Source organism: Puma concolor, chromosome D1 (assembly GCF_028749965.1).
Source record: "Puma concolor isolate L17-30 chromosome D1, mPumCon1.1.hap2, whole genome shotgun sequence".
Classification (NCBI taxonomy): Eukaryota; Metazoa; Chordata; class Mammalia; order Carnivora; family Felidae; genus Puma; species Puma concolor.
The window spans coordinates 70,151,923-70,171,135 of record NC_141676.1 but is presented as its reverse complement, the minus strand read 5'-3'; the positions used below and the strand labels follow the sequence as shown (position 1 = coordinate 70,171,135).

General features: G+C 44.8%; 1 protein-coding gene and 1 pseudogene across 3 annotated transcripts in view; one reads left to right on the top strand and one right to left on the bottom strand.

Annotated features, from left to right (window-relative positions):
- Positions 1–19,213, top strand: part of ME3 (malic enzyme 3) — a 193,403-nt gene that overhangs the window by 46,339 nt on the left and 127,851 nt on the right. The window lies entirely within an intron of this gene.
- On the bottom strand, positions 6,663–7,318 carry LOC147576792 (large ribosomal subunit protein P1 pseudogene; annotated as a pseudogene).

Genomic DNA, 19,213 nt, shown 5'->3' with positions numbered 1-19,213 from the left:
CTTCTTATATGTCTCTTGATTCCCTGCTGGACACTGGGGCAGGCTTCCAAGCCCAGGAACTCTGCTGGCAGCTGCATTCTTGAGCCTCTAGAGGGAGCTTGCAGGGTATTTGCTCTGCCTCTGGGCAAAACTGCCTTGAAACCATACCTGAAAATATCACTATTGTGAGTAGGTTCTTGGAGAAAAATTCCAGGATCATTTTCCAAAATAGATCCAGACAGTGCCCAACCTGCTTCCATCACATGCATACTTAATTTTACTGTAACTGGGTTTCATTTCAGAGTGGTCTCCAGCTCCCCACAGTGGCCCCTCCTAGGAATTTTCCTAAATTAAGCCAGCGTGCGTGAACTCCGAGAGAGACACATAGGCCTTATCTTTTGGCTGCCTCTTTGTCCCTTTTCTAGAAGCAGGCATAGTGTTTCACAAATAACGAGCTGCCGCTAAACTTAAACCTGCTAGATTTATCACAGAATGTGTGGAGCTTTTTCTGTCTCTAAGAAATACCTCCTGTTATTTTTATTTCTTATTTTCTTCATGTGTAACCTTATATTTAAGAGGGGTATACTGCTTAGGCCTAAGTTAAGACTGGAGTAAAATGTATTTATGTTCCTCCCAAACAACAGCCTGGTGCCAGGCACTTGGGGAAATAATGTGATGGCTTATGGGGCAGTCAGGGCATGATCTTCTTTCTAGCATGCCTGAAAGAATGATTCTGGAACCCCAATCTCTTTCTGAAGGGCAGAAGGCAGAGGAGTACCCTCCTCAAGTATCTGAAGGGCCATCAAGCAGAACAGGGAAAGACTTATTCTGCATGTACAGAAGGCAGACCAAGGGCATGTAGGTAGAGTGTAGTATGAGGTCAACTTTTGCTCAATGTCAAGAAAAACTTTGTAAAAAAACACTGACTGCTCCATCTCTGGAAATGCTTGATTGGAAGCTGAAAAAACATCTATTACAGATACTGTGGAAGGGGGTGAGGGGGACCCTTAGACCCCTTCCAACTCTGAGATTCTGTGACTCTCCTTTGGAAAGGACCTGTTTTCCTAGCTTGCCTCTTGCGGATGGTATTGACTTGATTCTTTGGGGATATTTTTCCCTTGTAGTGAAAACACTGTGTCTCTTAAGTCACTGGTGTTATACAGTCATTGGTGTTACATATATTGGTGTCATTAGTGTTATGGAGTCAGGACAGAATGACTGTGTGTGGTGGGAAAGGGAGAGAAGAAGGGGTAAGGGAAGGCCTTGTATCATACCTGAGATCACTGAAGGATGAGAGGGTTTAGGAGAAGCTGGGGGTCTCCAAGGCAGACTTATGAGAAAATGAGAGACCTTGGTTTATTCAAAGCAGGAGGTGTTTTCTGGAATGGCTTGACTTAGTGACATCAGAGTAAGGGAAGAAGTAAAGGTTAATGAGCATGTGTGATATTCAAAATATTTAATGACCTGTATGGCTTGTATCTAAACCAATCAAAACGGCAGATAGCTGTTGTCCCAGTGCTGCTGGAATACCAGGTAAATATCATCCCAGTCCATATGTCTAAAATAATTTTTGGCTGGAATATCCCAAACAAGGAGTAGGACAATCACATTTGTGATTTAGAAAGATCACTCTGAGAGGAGAATGGATTGCTACAATTCTTGCTGGCTGTGAATGTCAGTTGAGTAGAATTGGTTCAGCAAGCTCAAGAAGCAATGCTACATTAAGCCAGAAACCCAGCTCTGGAAACTAAGCCTGTCCCTCAGTCCAGAACAATAACAACAAAACCCACAGTGTGCCAAAATGAAAATCAGGCTGTTGGTTTACAAGAAATGTAACCCTATCTCCTTCTGTTGTTGGTGGTGCCAGACTGGTTTTCAGGCAAAGCCTGGTTTGGCATCAACTCCTGGGCGAATTTGCTGAAAACAGCAATCTCACATGTTTACACTTCTTTCGCCTGGTGACACATGGATTAGAAAAAGAAATAGGGAAGATTAAGTCAGGAGGGGTAAGCATCGGATAATCCCAAGCCAGACAAATGACCTCCAAATCAAAGCCAGTCAGCCAACCAAAGTCTCCACGCTACTGCACCGAAACTTCTCCACTTTTCCACACAGGGAGAGTCATCAGCACTGTGAATGATCAGTCAGTTAGTTCCCAATGGGTAATGGTGTATTTTTTCTGTCATCCCTGTGTAAGAACACAAGGCCTGAGCGGCATCTGGTGAGCATCGGTCACTGAGGTCGTCAGGGGTATTTGGAGGTGCTGTCAAGCTCATGGGTCACAGGAGGAAGGAAGCCTGTGTAATGGAATGTGAGAACACTGATGGGGACCTGGAAATAGCTTCACTGCAGGCCGGCCACTGATTGATTCTTTAGGGTCAAGGCCAGGGTTCCATTTGAGTGGCACTTGTGTGTGTAGCTGTAAGTAGCCAGGGACACCACTTTCTCTTTGCTGTCCACAAGGAGAGACTTAGTAAGGCATGTTGCTGAGATGTGTCCCCAAACTCTAGCTCAACAGTATGTCAAAGGCTCAAGAGGGAAGTGATGAACTTGGAGCCACGTATGTGATCGTGGGCAGGTGAACTCCTGAGCCTCAGTCTCCTCATCCATAAAATCAGTCTTCGCTTAACTTCTGGGATTGCTGTGGCAGTCTCATAAATAAACTACAGCAAGGGATCAATTACTCATTGTTACGTAAATGTCATAGGTTATTGTTGTTACTGCTATTCTCAGATGAGCTCAGATAGCTGTTGGGGGGTGGGGTGAGGGGAGGTGGAGTCTTTCTCTGTAACGTACAGTGGTGTCCTAGATCCTTCTCTGGGAGGGACACACATAGGCTCTGGAAGCTCTTAGAAAATTGGAGTGGAGAAATAGTTGTTTCTGGGCCAATGGGATGGGGCGTGGAAGCAAACGCAGGGAGAAGAAAATCATGGAGAGTCCTGGAGGAAGACACTTGAAGTGAAAAACTTTGAGCTTCGGAGTCAGACTGTCTGGGTTTGAAGCCTAGCCAGCCCCTCCCTCTCTGGCTGTATGACTCAGGGAGGCCGCTTGTCTCTTCTGACTGTAAAGCAGACATGATTTTTATAAATCCATTTTTAAAGGGTTGTTACAAAGATTGTAAACAATGAAATTGAATAGAGCCTAAAATAGTAAATATCAATGAATAATGGCTATTGCTGAGTACCACTAATTTCAATGTAGTTGGCCCTTGAACACATAATGTGGTCGTTACTGGCGCTGACCCCCAAGCAGTTGAAAATCCATGTATAACTTTTGACTTCCCAGAAACTTGACTACCAATAGCTTACTATTGATTGGAAGCCTTACCAGTAATATGAACAGTTGATTAACACATGTTTTGTATGTTGTATGTATTATATATTGCAGTATCACAATAAAGGAAGCTATAGAAAAGAAAATCTTATTAAGAAAATCATAAGGAAGGGAAAATACATTTACAGCACCGTACTGTATTTATTGTTTAAAATTCACATAGAAGTGGACCCAGGCAGTTCAAGCCTGTGTTGTTCAAGGGTCAACTGTAATTCAACAAAAAAAACTCCTGTTTTGTATTCATACAAATACTGCATGGTGTCACTTACACGTGGAGTCTTAAAAACAAAAAGAAGTTGAACACATAGAAACAAAGTAGAATGGCAGGTGCTTGGGGTGGGGTTAATAGGGGGAAGTTAGTAAAAGGGGGCAAACTTTCAGTTATAAGGATCTGATCTAATGTATAACATGGTGACTATAGTTGATGATGCTGTATTGTAGAACTGAAATTTGCTAAGAGAATAGAACTGAAGTGTTCTCTCACACACACAAAAAGAGTAAATATATGACGTGATGGATACGTTAATTAACTCGTTGGAGAGAATCCTTCCACGGCATGTACATATATGGAATCATCATGCTGTATTCTTTATTTTTTTAAATACTTCATTTATTTTTGAGAGAGAGAGAGAGAGAGTGCAAGCGGGTGAGGGGCAGAGAGAGGAATACACAGAATCTGAAGCAGACTCCAATCTGAAGCAGGCTCCAGGCTCTGAGCTGTCAGCACAGAGCCCAATGCGGGGCTTGAACCCACAAACAGTGAGATCATGACCTGAGCTGAAGTTGGACGCTTAACTGACTGAGCCACTCAGGTATCCCTGTATTCTTTAAATATATTACAGTTTTATTTGTCAGTTGTACCTCAGTAAAGCTAAAAATAAATACTTGTTCATAGAGGAAATGCCAGTTCATAGACTGAAAGGGACTCTGAGTTCCCCTGAATTACAGATGGGAAAGCTGAGGTCCAGGGAGGCTGGCTCAGGGTCACACAGCAATTGGTGGCAGAATGGAAGCCTCAATACAAGTCCTCAAAAGCCAGAGTAATTCCCTGTCCATCAAGCCTCTGAGATGGAGGCCTTCCCAGGACCCACACCCCGTTACAGGTGGCAGATCTCATGACTCAGAAGCCTTCTGAGTGCTCGTGGAACAGCATGTACAGGTGCTCTGAGAAGTTGCAGAGGGCAGTGCAGACTGGAAACTAGGTTGGCAGAGCTGGGCCTGGGGCCCTGGGGGTCAGTGTCAGAGAAGAGGCTGAAGAGTCACATCACCAAGTCTCTCTCTGAGGAGAGGGAGCCACTGTGGGGCTTTAGAAGACAGAGGAACACAGTCAGACTTGTGTTTTCGAAAACTCACTCCAGGAGTGCGGTGAGGACACCATGTGACCTGGTTTGCTCAGTACAACACCAGTACAGTGGATGAAGTTTATGAAGTGCTTTTGTGTGTGTGTGTGTGTGTGTGTGTGTGTGTGTGTGTGTGTGTGGTGGTGGTGGTGGTGGTGGGGTGGTGGGTGGGCAGGGGTATTCCATAGAGCTCTCAAAGGCCTTTGTGTGGATTCTCATTTTTCTCATCTGATCTTCACAGTAACTGTCAGTGGGAGGCAAAGCAGTTACTATCAGCCCTGTCCTCCAGATGAGGAAGACCAAGGGGCAGAAGTAAAGCACCTTGTCTGAGCTTCACTGGCCAAGAGGCTGGACTTTCATTCCAGCACTTTCCCCACTACAGCACACTGGGCTACGTATGCTGTAACCATGTCAGTAGTAAAAGTCATTTGGTCCAAAAGTAAATTAAAATACATTAAGGACAAGAGACATATTAGATGGCTTAGTAAATACTTGTTAATTTTTTCTACCATAAACTACAAAATTTAATAACAAATTTCTATAGCAAATTTTAACAAATGTAGTTTTCCGTTGCAAACAAACATCTATAGTCTCAAGGGTATGAGATAACAGTACTTATAAATACTGAAAGAAACTTTTTAATATCCTGAGAAGTCTCTTGGAGTAGGAAACAGACTTAGAAAGTCAGCTTTAAGGTAATAAAATAACGTACAGAATGGGAGAAAATGTTTGCAAGTCATATATCCAGCATCCAGAATACATAAAGCGCTCTTAAAACAAGAAAAAGAAAAAAAAAAACTAAAAAATGAGCGAAGTTACTAGAATAGACATTTCTTCAAAGAAGATACACAAATGGCCAATGGCACATTTGGAAAAGATACTCCACATCATTAATCATCAGAGAAATGTGTTGTCAAAATCACCATGAGATACCACTCCACATCCGCTAATATGGCGGTTAAAAACAAAAAGGGAGAATAGCAAGTGTTGGTTAAGATATGGAGAAACTGAAACCTATATACGTTGCTGGTGAGGATGTAAAATTGGATTCAGCCACTGTGGAATTTGTTGTGGGGGTGCCTGTAAAAGTTAAACGCAGGATTACCATATGACCCAGCAAGTCCACTCCTAGGTAAATAGCCAGATGAGTGGAAAACAGGCACTCACGCAAATGCATGTGTAAGAATATCCCCAGCAGCACTCTTCACAGCGGCCAAAAGGTGAAAGGGCGCAGACATCCACCAACAAGTGAATGGATAAACACATCTTAGTGTGCATTTACAACGGATACCAATCAGCTATTAACGAGAGTGAAGTATTGACACGTGCTATAAGACGGATGAACCTCAGGGACGTGCTGCAGTGAAAGAAGGCGGACCCAGTCGGTCACCTCTCTCGTATGATTCCATTTAGATGAAATATTTAGAATAAATATATCAATACAGTAAAGTCTATAGACACAGAAAGTAGCTGAGTGTTTGCTTAGGTCTGGGGGACGGGAGAATGAGAGTATGGGGAGCAGCTGCTTAATGGTGACAGCGTTTCTTTTTTGGGGTGATAACAATGTTTCAAAAGTACATGAAAGTGTTGGTTGAGCAACTTGTGAATGTACGAAGTGCATTTTTAAATGGTTAATTTGGGGCGTCTGGGTGGCGCAGTTGGTTAAGCGTCCGACTTCAGCCAGGTCACGATCTCACGGTCCGTGAGTTCGAGCCCCGCGTCAGGCTCTGGGCTGATGGCTCAGAGCCTGGAGCCTGTTTCCGATTCTGTGTCTCCCTCTCTCTCTGCCCCTCCCCCGTTCATGCTCTGTCTCTCTCTGTCCCACAAATAAATAAACGTTGAAAAAAAAAAAAAAGAAAAAGAAAATGGTTAATTTTAATTTTTAAGATACATAAAATACAGATGATGGGTTCAACTTAAATTAGGGTAAGAGGTATATTAATATTCAGTAGTAATTTTCTTCACTATTAAAATGTCATTTCTAATGTAGTGTTTTTGTTTTTTTTTTTTTTAAGAGTTCAGCTTTTCACTGAACAGGTTACAGAAGAGGTTAGTCAGAAAACCAAAGCCCATGTCATCATCACACTCTTCCGATTCTTCTTCCTTTGCTTCCACCTCCTTCTCGCCAGCTGGGGCAGCGGTGGTGGAGGGGGTGGGACCTCCCTCTGGTGCAGCGCCAGCTGCTGGGGCAGGTCCACCAGCCCCTACACTGCAGATGGGGCTCCCGATGTTGACACTGGCCAGGGCCTGCCTTTGCAAACAAGCCTGGCCAGAAAGGTTTAGCATTTACACCTGCTGCTTCCATGAGGGCATTGTTATCCTCTGTGACTGTCACCGCATCGTGGTACAGATTGAGGGCTGAGGAGATGCCGGCGAGCTGTGAGAAGGAGGCTATGGGCCGGTGAGCGCTGAGCGGGTGCTGCTGGGCACAGTGCTAGTCACCGGATGAAGTGAAGGCCTCACCCCAACACAGCCTTAGCTTCCTCTAACATACTGGATTTTCTGCTCAAGGGTTAACTGCCTCCCAGATTATTCACAGGAACTGTGCCACAGTTTCCTCATCTGTTAAATGGGAATAATAATTGTACCTGCCTCATTTAGTTGTCCAGAGGATTAAATGAGTTAGGAGACGTAAGTCTATACCTACGTAAACTACTTACGTCCATGTAAACCTAGTTACGTTATGTAATTTTGATATATTTGCATATGTTTACATTTATATCATATATAAATTCCCTACTTTTTTCTGATTCCCAATTATTTCTCAACAAAACAAGCCGTTATTATATGCAGAGAACTTTGGCTTCATGAGGGGAAACTTCTTGGCTCTTTTTTTCTTCTAGGAGACAGCCCCCTTGCAGCAAGATGTGCTGTCTTCCTCTAAGGCATTTCCCGTGTAGATATTAAGTCCTCACGTTAGAAGGTCATGCTGTGTCTGATACTTCACAGAGTTGGATAGGTAGATAGGGAGCTACAGCAGGACTGTTCTCAATAGGTGTCTAGTTTGCCTCCCCTTCCTCAACAAGAAAATGTGTGGCTTTTATGGTCTCCACTTCCCCTCACAGTCCTTTGGCCAGAAATAATCACAGGGTCCTAATCCAGCTGCAAGGGATGCTAGGAGATTTATGGAGGTACATGGCCTCTTTGGTCAGCTACTAACTGTCTCTCCCACATAGGTTTGGAAGAATTTAAGGGACTCTGGGGAGCAGTTCACTGCTCGTTCTGACCTGACCTTGTAAATGTGTTCTGTGGAACTGAGTTCCAGGTTCTGGTTCCAGTTCCAAGTACTAGGACCCCTGTGGTCACATCCCTGCCTTGGTACCATATCTCAGGTTTTATGAACATGAGTCCTGTCACGTGAGTCTGGGTCCCTGCTAGCTGCTGCTTACCTAATCTGCTTATATGCATCTGTGTATTATCTGATGTTGAATACCATCCATCTCCCCGAGCTTCTGCCTTGTGCTGGACGTGTCGGCTAAACTTTTTCTGGCTGCCTGTTGCCAGACCTTTCCTCTGTTGCTCCCTTGCTGTGGCTGTCTTCCACAACCTGATCTACTCTGGTTTGACCCGTCTCGTCATCATCAAAGACCTGGTTCTGACCGAGGAAATGGAAAGCATAACCAAAAAGGAGAGAAAGTACAGAAAAGGAAGAGGCAGGTGACATAATAAATAAACATTATGTGTAGAATGGGTTCAAGTCTAAACTCTGCTACTAGTAAGTAGCATAGATAGTAATCTATGTGACCTTAGGCAAGTTTGGAACCTTCCTAAAACCGGTTTCCTCAGTTACAACATGAGAGGGGTAGGCCAAATGATCAGCCAATATTTTATGATTCTATGTGTAGGTAAGAAACCTACTGAACGTCTCTTGGGTTCTTCTGAGAGTAAGGAAGGAGGCCAGAGCATAGGCTCTGAGTGGAGGTGTTATGGGCAGTATTTTGAGTGGTAACTACTTAGGAGTATCCAGTCCTTCTGGGTAAATGTTTTCCTGGGCTTTACTGAGTAAACCCCGAAACTTGTACTGTCAAAAATGGAGAAGGGGGAGAGTTGGCTTTAAATATATTTCATTTGACTATGATGAAAGGATTAAAATTGCACAAGTAGGAAATTTATAGGGCACTTTACATTCTGCTCATTTTTGCACTAGTCAGAAAAGCTGAAATTCAGTATGTTCTCAAATTAGCTGAAGAAACCCCTTGTCAAAGACCCCTCAATCCATCTGGTTATCGTTATTAAATCATTATGGGGCGTGTGTGCTTTCCATAGGAAAAAAAATGAATAATCCCTTCAAATATGTAATTTTATAGGTTTTGAAATATGAAGGCAACTATTAAGGGAGCTATCAAAGCAGTCTGAGGTATAGTGTGAGTTGTCAGGGGAAAAATATAAGAGAATTTTCAATAACTGAAGGTTCGGCTGATTCTCATGCCAAGGCCTGGGATTGTAAGAACACTTCTTGGAATTCCTGGAGACTGTTCATTGCGTGGAAGAATCTGGACCAAGGAGATAAATTCTGAATCACCTGGACCATATTAAAGTGACTGGGGGCTTGAAGGGGTAGAGAGGGCCCCCCACCCCCGCAGACGTGTCTTCTAGCACAGCTGCCCTCCCAAAGCACAGCAGAGCCAAGAGCCTCTGTTCTTCTCCCTGTACCATTTTGTTCCAGGAGCACTTTTGCCTGTGCCAGCATTGCCTCTTAGACATCAACCCAAACAGGAAAACATTTTCCCTTAAGCAAGACGTAGTAGAAAGAGGGAGAGCCTGGATTCAGACAGATTTTGAGCCAGATCCAGGCTCCCAGGCCTCCCGCTGGTAAGCTTTGTGACCCTGGGCCAGCACAGTGCCTCGTCTGTGGAACACTCCTGACCTAAACTGTTGAACCACAGCATTTACTTACCTGACTTCATCAGCAGTTTCCTTCCTATAAGATAGTGTTGAAGAGCACAGGCCTTAGAGGCGTCACAGCTGGGATCAGATCCTGGCTTCACAAGTACTTAACCTCTCTATGCCTAAGTGTCTTCATCTACCAAATGAAAAGGGTAGTGTCTATATCTTAAGCTGGTTATAATGATTGTATGGATCAAAAGCACTTAAAGCCGTGCCTGATACATAGTAACCACTCTTTATGTGTTTATTGTAAAAAGAGTATTCTGAAATTTTCTAACACATGATAAATGCTCCCAAAATATTATAGATGACGTTTTCATTTTCTCTATTTATTTTATTCACGTATTTGTATGTATTTCCATACATATTATAAGCCCGTTTTAAAGTCTTCAGCATCCTCCAAAGGTTTCCATGAAGAAAACAAAACTCCCTACCCACCATTCAGTGCTTTATAGCTGACCAAGTGCTTTAGGGAAAGAACTGATTTGACTCTGACTTCAGTCCTGCCCTGCATAGAGCCCACCTGGCTTGTCCTGGCTAGTCCCCCAAGGACACCTGGCATTTGGCTGGAGAAACTTGCTGCTGACTGGGCTCCCAGGTGCATCAAGCCCTAACAGGACACGATTAGTCATCATCATTCCCTGCTACCATCAAGGGCTACCTTGCAAAATATAGGAGGTGAATTCACTGTTGCCATCCCTGATTTGGGATGGGGATTGTTTTCTCACTAGAGGAAAAAAGTACCTTTGAAAGTTGCCACCTGAATGGAAATTTAAATGTCTCTTTAATCTACTTCTACCAACTTTGAGAGTTGGTAAGTGATGAGGGCAGAGAGGAAAGGGGGAAAGCCCTTAAAGAATGCAATATTGCCATTAATATGAAACTGTCAGAAAAAATTAAACCATAGTACTCAGTGCTAGTGGAAATGCAGTAAGACAGTTACTTCTATACGGATTTGGCAATATGCCTAAAGAGACTTAAAACTGCTTGATCTCTCTAGAATGTAAGCTTCATGAAGGCAGGGATGTTTTGTCTGTTTTGAATTTTGTTTGGGTTTTTTTGTTTTGTTTTTTTGCTTATTACCAATTTAGAATGTTGTCCAACACCTAGCAAGTACTCATTAAATATTGAATGAATGAATGAATGAATGAATGAATGAATGAATGAAAGAGTTATCTCTAGAGGCCCATAGTAGTTTAATCTAAAACACAGAAAACAAATAAAATAGGGCCACCTGGATGGTTCAGTCAGTTAAGTGTCCAACTTTAGTTCAGGTCATGATCTCACGGTTTGTGAATTTGAGCCCCATATTGGGCTCTGTGCTGGTGGTGCAGAGCCTGCTTGGGATTCTCTCTCTCCCCCTCTCCCTGCTCCTTCCCTGTGCACACACACTCTCCCCCACCCCCACCCTCAATAAACTTTAAAATATTTAAAAAGGAAAAAAGAAAAGAAAAGAAAAAAAAGTCAGAGGGCACCTGGGTGGCCCAGTTGGTGAAGTGTCTGACTCTTGATTTCAGCTCAGGTCATGACCTCATGGTTCATGAGATCAAGCCCTGTGTCTGACATTGTGGAACCTGCTTGGGATTCCCTCTCTTCCTCCCTCTCTGCCCCTCCCCCATATGTGCTTGTGCACTCTCTCACTCTCTCTCTCTTTCTCTCTCTCTCTCAAAATAAGTAAATTTTAAAAAAAGAAAATACAAATGCAAATGAAGTAGGTGCTCATCAAAGCATAACTTTGTGAAAGTTTGGAAACAATTGTACAAAACAGGAATTATTAGATAGTTGGAGTGTTTTTCAGTTTTTTAATAATGTTTTAAGTTGAAGCTTTAGTATGTGGGAAAATGCTTAGATAGTTTTAAGTGAAAAAAATTTTTGAAATTTTGTATATAGTATGATCTCAACTTCGTTTAAACAAATTTTTTTCTTAAGCATAGAAAAAATAGTAGAATAAAATAGACCAAATGATTCAGTGGTTATCTCTGAGTTATGAGAATAGGTGTAATTTTTATTTAGTTTTTAACTTTTCAGTGTATAATAAGCATATATTTCTTTTAAGTTTAGGAAAAAGGTATATGTTACAAAATCCCTGTTGAACTCAGAGTTAGATGGAGATCAGGCTTGTGACCTAGCAATTTGCTGATTGTGTGTTGATGTTGCAGAGACTGCGTGTGGCTCATGTGACGTATGTGAAACTGTTGTTTCCCAAAATGTTAAGCATAAAACCAAAGTGTGTGATGATAGCTTTTGTTACCATTCTTACTATTGTGGTAGCAAAGTGGCACCTTTTGAGAAAGTTGTCCAGAGTATCCTAAGATCCGTGATGGGTGGTAAAATACCCAACAGGTTGGGAACGATATTGTCAGTTCTTGGAGGGGGACCCTGTCCTTTTTGGCTAGTACGAGGCCGGCATGTTGCAGGTGCTTGCTGACTTTCACTGTGTGAGCAGAAAGGTTGAGGAATTGCTGATCCGCTGCCTTAACTTGTCAGGGTCACCATGACCTGCAACACTGCTACACAGAAGTAAGTCATTCTCCTGGCAGTGAGCTTAGTTCACAGACATCACCGCCATGCCACTTCTTTGTTATCTTGTCATACACGGTCACACCGAATCCTTGTCATAACCCTGTGCAGAGTGGTCTGTATTACGCTAGGTTTTAGATGAGGAAGCTGAAGCCAGTGGAGAGGTAAACAAATCGCCCGAGGGCACATATGTGGTGACCAGTGGAGCCAGGATTCTCTTTGACTCCTAAGTTCTGTGCTCTTCCCCTCACTGGCCCTCTTTCCAGAGGAGTGACCAGGCAGTTTGTTCTGAAGGTCTTGCTGAATTTGAGGGCTTCCTCAGATATTCCAGATGGTACCGTTCAAACCTGTTTGGTGGTTCCTAGACAGAAACAAAGAAAACTCAGAATCTCAGAATCTGAATAGGAATTGAGTAAAAATGCCCCCTTGTTGCTGGTTTCAGTAAAAATCCTTAGATAAATGGCGTATCTCAGATGTGGCGACTGAGCTGGCTACATCCAGCAATTGTCTGTGAAAACCATGGCTTCCCATTGGTTCCAATGAGATCCCCTGTGTTTGCCTACTTAAGGCCACAGGCCTCATGCTTCTGTCTCCTTGGATTTAGTAGTGAAGTCACCACAGGTAGGGAAGTGTTCCTTGACCTCTCTGATAGCCTTTGCCTTTGCCTTTGCCTTTGGAAGGTGGATTGTGTTTATATTATTCTTCCAAATTGTATTTTTTCAGTGAAGCTCAATAATCATTGTGGAATAAGTGGACCATTCTCCTTCCCAGTGGCTAAGAAACTAGCTCTGAGCATATGCTGAGAGCTGTTTTGTGAACCAGTTTAGGGACTCTAGAAAACAGCCGCAGGACACTACTGGTGACAACCCAGTGCCATTCTTCTTCCAGTGATTGAATTCTGGGGACTTACCTGCCTGTCCTTTATCATGGGGCCATGACTACAGTAACGGAATAGGCCGGTGGAGAAGCTGGACTGGCTGGACAAATGAAAGGGAACATGGCCCCAGTTCCCAACCCCTGCTTATGCTGCACGGCTTCGACTCTGGGTAAGATTTTGTTCACAGGAGGTTGTATTAGTTTGCCGGGGCTGCCATAACAAAATTCCATGACTGTGTGGCTTAAACAGCAGAAATTCACTTTCTTTCAGCTCCAAAGGTTAAAAGTCCAAGATCAAGGTGTTAGCAGGTTGGGTTTCTTCTGAGGTCTCTGTCCTTGTATTGTACATGGCCATCTTCTCCCCGCTTGTCTTCACGTGGTCTTTCCTCTGTATTGTCTATGTCCCAATCTCTTCTTTAAGGGCAACAGTCATAGTGGATTAGAATCCACTGTAACAACCCAATTTTAGCTTAATTGCCTCTTTTAAAAGCCCTAGCTCCAAACACAGTTATGTTCTGCAGTACTAGGGGTTAGGGCATGAATTTAGGGTTGAGGTACGGAGGGACACAACTCAGCCCATAACAAGAAAACTGCAGAGAATCAGAATAGAATGATTGAACAGTCACTTGCCACATTCTAAACCATGAAGGTTGGTGTCAGCAACTCCTCCAATGCTGGGGTGTCTAATCAGACCCCAGGAAAGGGAGAGCCTCAAGCAGACTGTGAGGACTCCAGCACAGATGCCTAAGCAGTGCTGAGAAATAGAAATGGGCAGTGGCCTTGATTTTCCAGCTTCAAACATCCAAGGCCTGCACGTGTTTTGTCTTCCCCAGATAGCTCAATACATCAGGAGGCATCATATCTTGCTTTCTCTCCCTCTGAAATGTACCTTGAAGCTCTCCCTTTTCTTCCATTCTGTTTCCTCTGCTCTGCCCTGGTATAGAGCAGCTTCCTCCATAGGGACAGTGACAGGGGTCTATCCCCGCCTCATAGCCTCAGGCTCCGCCCCTCCTGTCCACCACTCAGCTGTCAGAGGGCTCCTTTAATGTGAAGACTGGACCAGTACCTGCCTGCTTGATTGCCTTCCCTACTGCCTACAGGATAATTAGCATTCCTTAGCGTGGTACATGAAGACCATACTTGAAAACCTTCGGGAGTTCCCTGCTGCCTCCAGAGTAATATAATTAGCAAAGCTTGCAGGCTCAGACCTGCATTTCAGTCTGGTCAGACCTGTTCCGCCATTATGACTGCCTGACATACCACTACCCCTCAGCCCTGCCCCTCCCCCCCCCCCCACCCAGTATGGTCCAACTCCCCAGCTCTCCTCCTCTTCCCTCAGAAAGTCTGCCCTGCTTTCCCTCTCCTGCTTCGAAGCTTGAAGAAATGCCCAAAGTCAAGGTCACTTTTCTGTGGAGGCTTCCCCACTGTTTGCCCCAGCCCTCAAGGAGAATCATTCTCTCCCCCCAGAGCACTTGATACATTTCTCTGTGTGCTTAACATCTTGAATTGTTTCCTTTTCTTGACTTTGTCTCCATCACTGGCGCGTGAGCTCCTTAGCAAATGGACTTTATATAATCCATCTCTGTATCTCGCTGCCCCACACAGTCCCATGCCTCGTAGGTGCTTCCTAGACAGGCTGTAGGTGAGTAAAGAGATGAAGTCACAGGAGTCTCTCCAGAACCTTGCTGATGGCCTGTGCTGTGGGCTTTCCAGGTTATCTGATGATGTCCTTTACAAACGTGAATGATGAGCTGTTCTGTGATAGTGTCCCTTCACCATTCTGCCTGCCACAGCACTTCGGTCCTTTGAGGGCCGAGCCCCCTCCCAGTTTGGGACAGTCAGCAGGACTGCTGTAACCCTGCACCCCATCACTGTGATGTGGGGCAGCACATGTGGAAGAAAAAAGCACATTTGGGGCCAGGCAGCAGTGGCTTAGCTGTCAGAGTGCCTGCCCAAGCAGAGCACACAGTGGATACTTGGCAATTGAATTCCCTTACTCATACCATTCCTCCTGGGGCTGTCCAAGAATAAGATGCAGAAAAATGTTCTAGCAGTGCTCAGAAGCAGAAGAGATACAAGTACTTGCCCACCGTGGAAAAATAGCAAAGCTGGAAGGGACCTAAGGGGGGAAAAATCCAGTCCAATATATTTTCAGACACTTTTCTTTACCATAGAACCTTCTTTTTTTTTTTTTTTTTTAATTTTTTAAAATGTTTATTTATTTTGAGAGAGAGGGAGTGCTCGAGCAGGGGAGGGGCAGAGAGAGAGGGAGACACAGAATCTGAAGCAGGCTCCAGGCTCTGAGCTGTCAGCACAGAGTCCAATGCGGGGCTCAAACTCACAGACTGCAAGATCATGACCTGAGCCAAAGTCCGTCGCTTAACCAACTGAGCCACCCCGGCACCCCCTACAGAACCTTCTTTCAAACAAAATCTCAAATAAGGAAGCCCAATGAATATCATAAAAGCTGGGTTAAACTGTGGTGGAGGAAGTAAGACAGACCCCCATTCCCACACCACTTCCTGCACAACACCACTGTGGAAACTCCTAATCTAGTTGTCCAACCTTGAAGACCATTAATTTATATTCATTCGTTAGTTTTCCCTCTCCTCCCTCCCTGTTCTCAACATTTGTTAAACACCTACTACAACGCAAGCACTAAGGTAAAAACCTAAGTGTCTAAATGGGGAGGCAGACTTGTAAACAAACACTTGCAGTATCTGACAGATATTTTTAGAGCTCTAGGGTGGCAGCGAGGTTACTAAGAAAGGAGAGAGCCAGTGATTCTCCAGTCAGTGCTCAAACTAAGGTTGCCGGAATTCCCAAGCCAAGAGATATATTCCCTAGCGTCTGCTGCTAAAGGAATAAAAGAGGGAGCTTTTGTGTTAGGAGCATGTGCACCTGCCCAGGCCTCCCAGTCAGGGAGGTCTCCCCAGTGGAGTGCACAGAGCAGGCCCTGGCAGGTGGCAGAGGGCAGGGGGAGGCAGTCTCTCTCCAGCAGCTCAGGACACACAGCTGCCATCTCACAAAGAGCAGGGCCAGTGCCTTGGCCTGATGCTTTTGTCCTAGGGCACTAGGGAGTTAAGAAAGCCTTTGTGCCCAGACATCTTTGAATAACATTGTCACTCATGAGTAAACCTGAGAGAAACCCAGGATTTCTCTCACCAGGAATGGATTGAGCCCATTAATAAGGAAAGGGCCTTCCCCCAACCCTCATGTTCCAGCAGCATTTTGGCCCCCTCACAGCCCGAGTCCGGGACAACGCCTTACCCCATCAGTTGAGGTGTTTGCCCTTTCTGCACTAGTGAGCCAAAAGTTTTTGGAGGTTGAAATATGTGATTTGATATGGTCATTTTGAGTCTCCTTTGCCTTAGATGCCTGGAGAGGACATGACTTTAGTCCCCTTGCCGTGGTCTCCTCAGGGCCCCATCTGTGTTTGTGAGTGCCTGAGATAACACCTGTTGACAGTGAGAGCCCCTGAACACTTCCAAAACAAGTGATTGGCATATACTTGCAAATAGCACTTGTTTCGTTCCTCTGAGAGGAGTTAAGAAAGTGAGGGAGCTAATTAATGTGGACTAAGGGTGCATCCTGAACCGGGCACCCACCTTGGTGCCTGGTTCCCTCGATCCTTACACCAGCAATTACTGTGATGCTGTCTGTGTAATGTCTCTCCCTCTGACCTGCAGGCTCTAGGAAAGTGAGGGAGCCTGTCTTGTGCACTGCCATAGCCCAGCTATGGCACGTACTAAGGCACACAATACATACGCTGAATGAATACACAAATGATTTTATATGACCTCCTGACGACCTTGTGGAATTGGTATTGTCCATTTGCAGATTAATAAATTGTGGTTCTAAGAAGCAACTTACTTGCATAAGGCTACATAGCCAGTCATTAACTCCAACATTTATTAACCCAGGGCTTTGAAATTGAACCCTTGTTTATACCTGAACCTGAAGGCACTCATCTTTTTTTTTTTTTTTTTTTTTTTTGATAGTAAAAAAGAAAAGAGAAGGAATTCTTTTTTCCATGCTCTAGGAACAATTCTTGTTCTGCCTTCTCTTTATTTTCCTAAAAAATTTTTTAACGTTTTTTATTTTTGAGAGAAAGAAAGACAGAACATGAGCAGGGGAGGGGCAGAGAGAGAGGGAGACACAGAATCCGAAGCAGGCTGTCAACACAGAGCCTGACGCGGGGCTGGAACTCACCAACTGTGAGATTATGACCTGAGCCGAAGTCGGACACTTAACCAACTGAGCCACCAGGTGCCCCTGCCTTCTCTTTAGATGAGAGCAACAGGTTACCCTCTCATAATTACAACTTTATGTCCTACCAGGTCTCTGGTAGTTGAGAGAGGGTGCTTGCTAGCACAAATGCTGAATGGTGGCCTTTTCCACGGTCTTTCTTGTGGAGTGTGATTCTGACTTTAAGAATGGAAAATGTCTTGGGAAATGGAGGAAGGTGTGGACTACAGTAGCTTTGAAGGGCTTTATTCCAGGGCTAAGACTTGAGTTAGGCTTCGGATGAGTAGGATTCACCAGAGGGTTGAGGCTGGACTCTCTAGGGACAGTGTGAGCCAGAGCATGGAAGGGGCAATGAGGAATGCAAAGTCACCCACCTGCCTGGAACACAGACAGTTGGGGACCATGCCTTGTCCCCACTTAAAAGCCTATAGGAAGGAGTTCCTTGAACCACAGGCTTCTCAGCTGGACCCCAAAGTTCTCCATGACTTGGGCCTGCCTGTCCTGTGCTTGCCCAGACCTCTGACCTGCTGGGCCCAGCTGACCCCTGAAGCAGGCTGCACTGACCTTGAGCAGTATATCTCCTGGGCCTCAACATCTTACCTGGGATGCATTCTCCCTCCTTTGCCTATCGGCAGATCTTCTACTTGATCTTAGCTTAGATGTGACAGCCTTTGCAAAACTTTCCCTTCCACCATATTTGTGACCACAAGCAATTAGCCCCCTTCTTCACACTCCCAACTCCTCTTCTATTTGCATCTATTTTTCTATCCAACTTTCATGTCTGTACATCCTTGCCCCTGACCCAGCTTTCCCTTCCCTGCTCCATACCCTTCCACTTGGGTTATGGGAAAAACACCCTTCCCTTATATCTTCAGTCCCTTCCAGAACATTCTCTCCAGCTCTATCTAGTAACATCTATAACTCTCACCCTGAGCTGACTTCTTGTTAACCCCTCTCACACTTGATTTTGCACTCCTCAACTCTCCAAGTCAGGACACAGGTAGGTACCCTTTTATTTGTTCCCTTTTATTTTAAAGCTGCCTTTGCCCATCCTCTTTTTTAAACAAACAAATAGCTTCCACAGCAACCAGGTCTGCTTCTCTGCTCCTTTTCTTTCAACGTTTTTTGTTTTTTTTTTTTTTTAATTTATTTTTTTTGGGACAGAGAGAGACAGAGCATGAACGGGGGAGGGGCAGAGAGAGAGGGAGACACAGAATCGGAAACAGGCTCCAGGCTCTGAGCCATCAGCCCAGAGCCTGACGCGGGGCTCGAACTCACGGACCACGAGATCGTGACCTGGCTGAAGTCGGACGCTTAACCAACTGTGCCACCCAGGCGCCCCTCTGCTCCTTTTCTTAAGAGTTGTGCTGTTGAGAGATACTGACCTTTTCTCCTTTTCATCGCCGTCCCTTACCACCTTTCATTCCTTGAGGACTTTGGCACCAGCTTGCAGACTTTCCCCAGCCCTGCCATCATCTTGGATGGCTCCAGCATCAGTACGGCTGGCTCCTCCAACGCCCTGGCCTCTCCCAGCTGGAAAACTTTTCCTCTGCATTCCCCCGCAGCGACTCCCAGAGTCACACCCTGGACCTTGGCACTGGGCGAAATTCCTCTGTGTGAATCACAGAAATCCTAGAATCATAGAAATTGGTGATTCTAACCACACACCCCGGCCAGAGACACTGCGTGGTTGGCCAGCCCTCTGAACTCCCCAAGTCTCCTGTCTCCTGTCTCCTGTGCACCTCTGTGTCCCAGTCATCACTCCTGGCCACCAACCTAATCCAGTCCTGCTTGGAGTTCATGATCCACCATTCCTGCCCCTCCTGTCAGTGCCCCAGATTTTGTGCACCTTTATCTTTCATTGCACTCTTTTGAGAGAAGTCACAACCCTGGATAAACCCGGTGCTCCCTTTCTCCATGCCTGTGGCAGGAGGTCAAGCCGTGTTAGAGGAAAACGTGCAACAGAGGAAAGGGGACATACATAAATTTACGATCATCAGTCTGAATGGAGCCCAGTGATGTCATTGTTT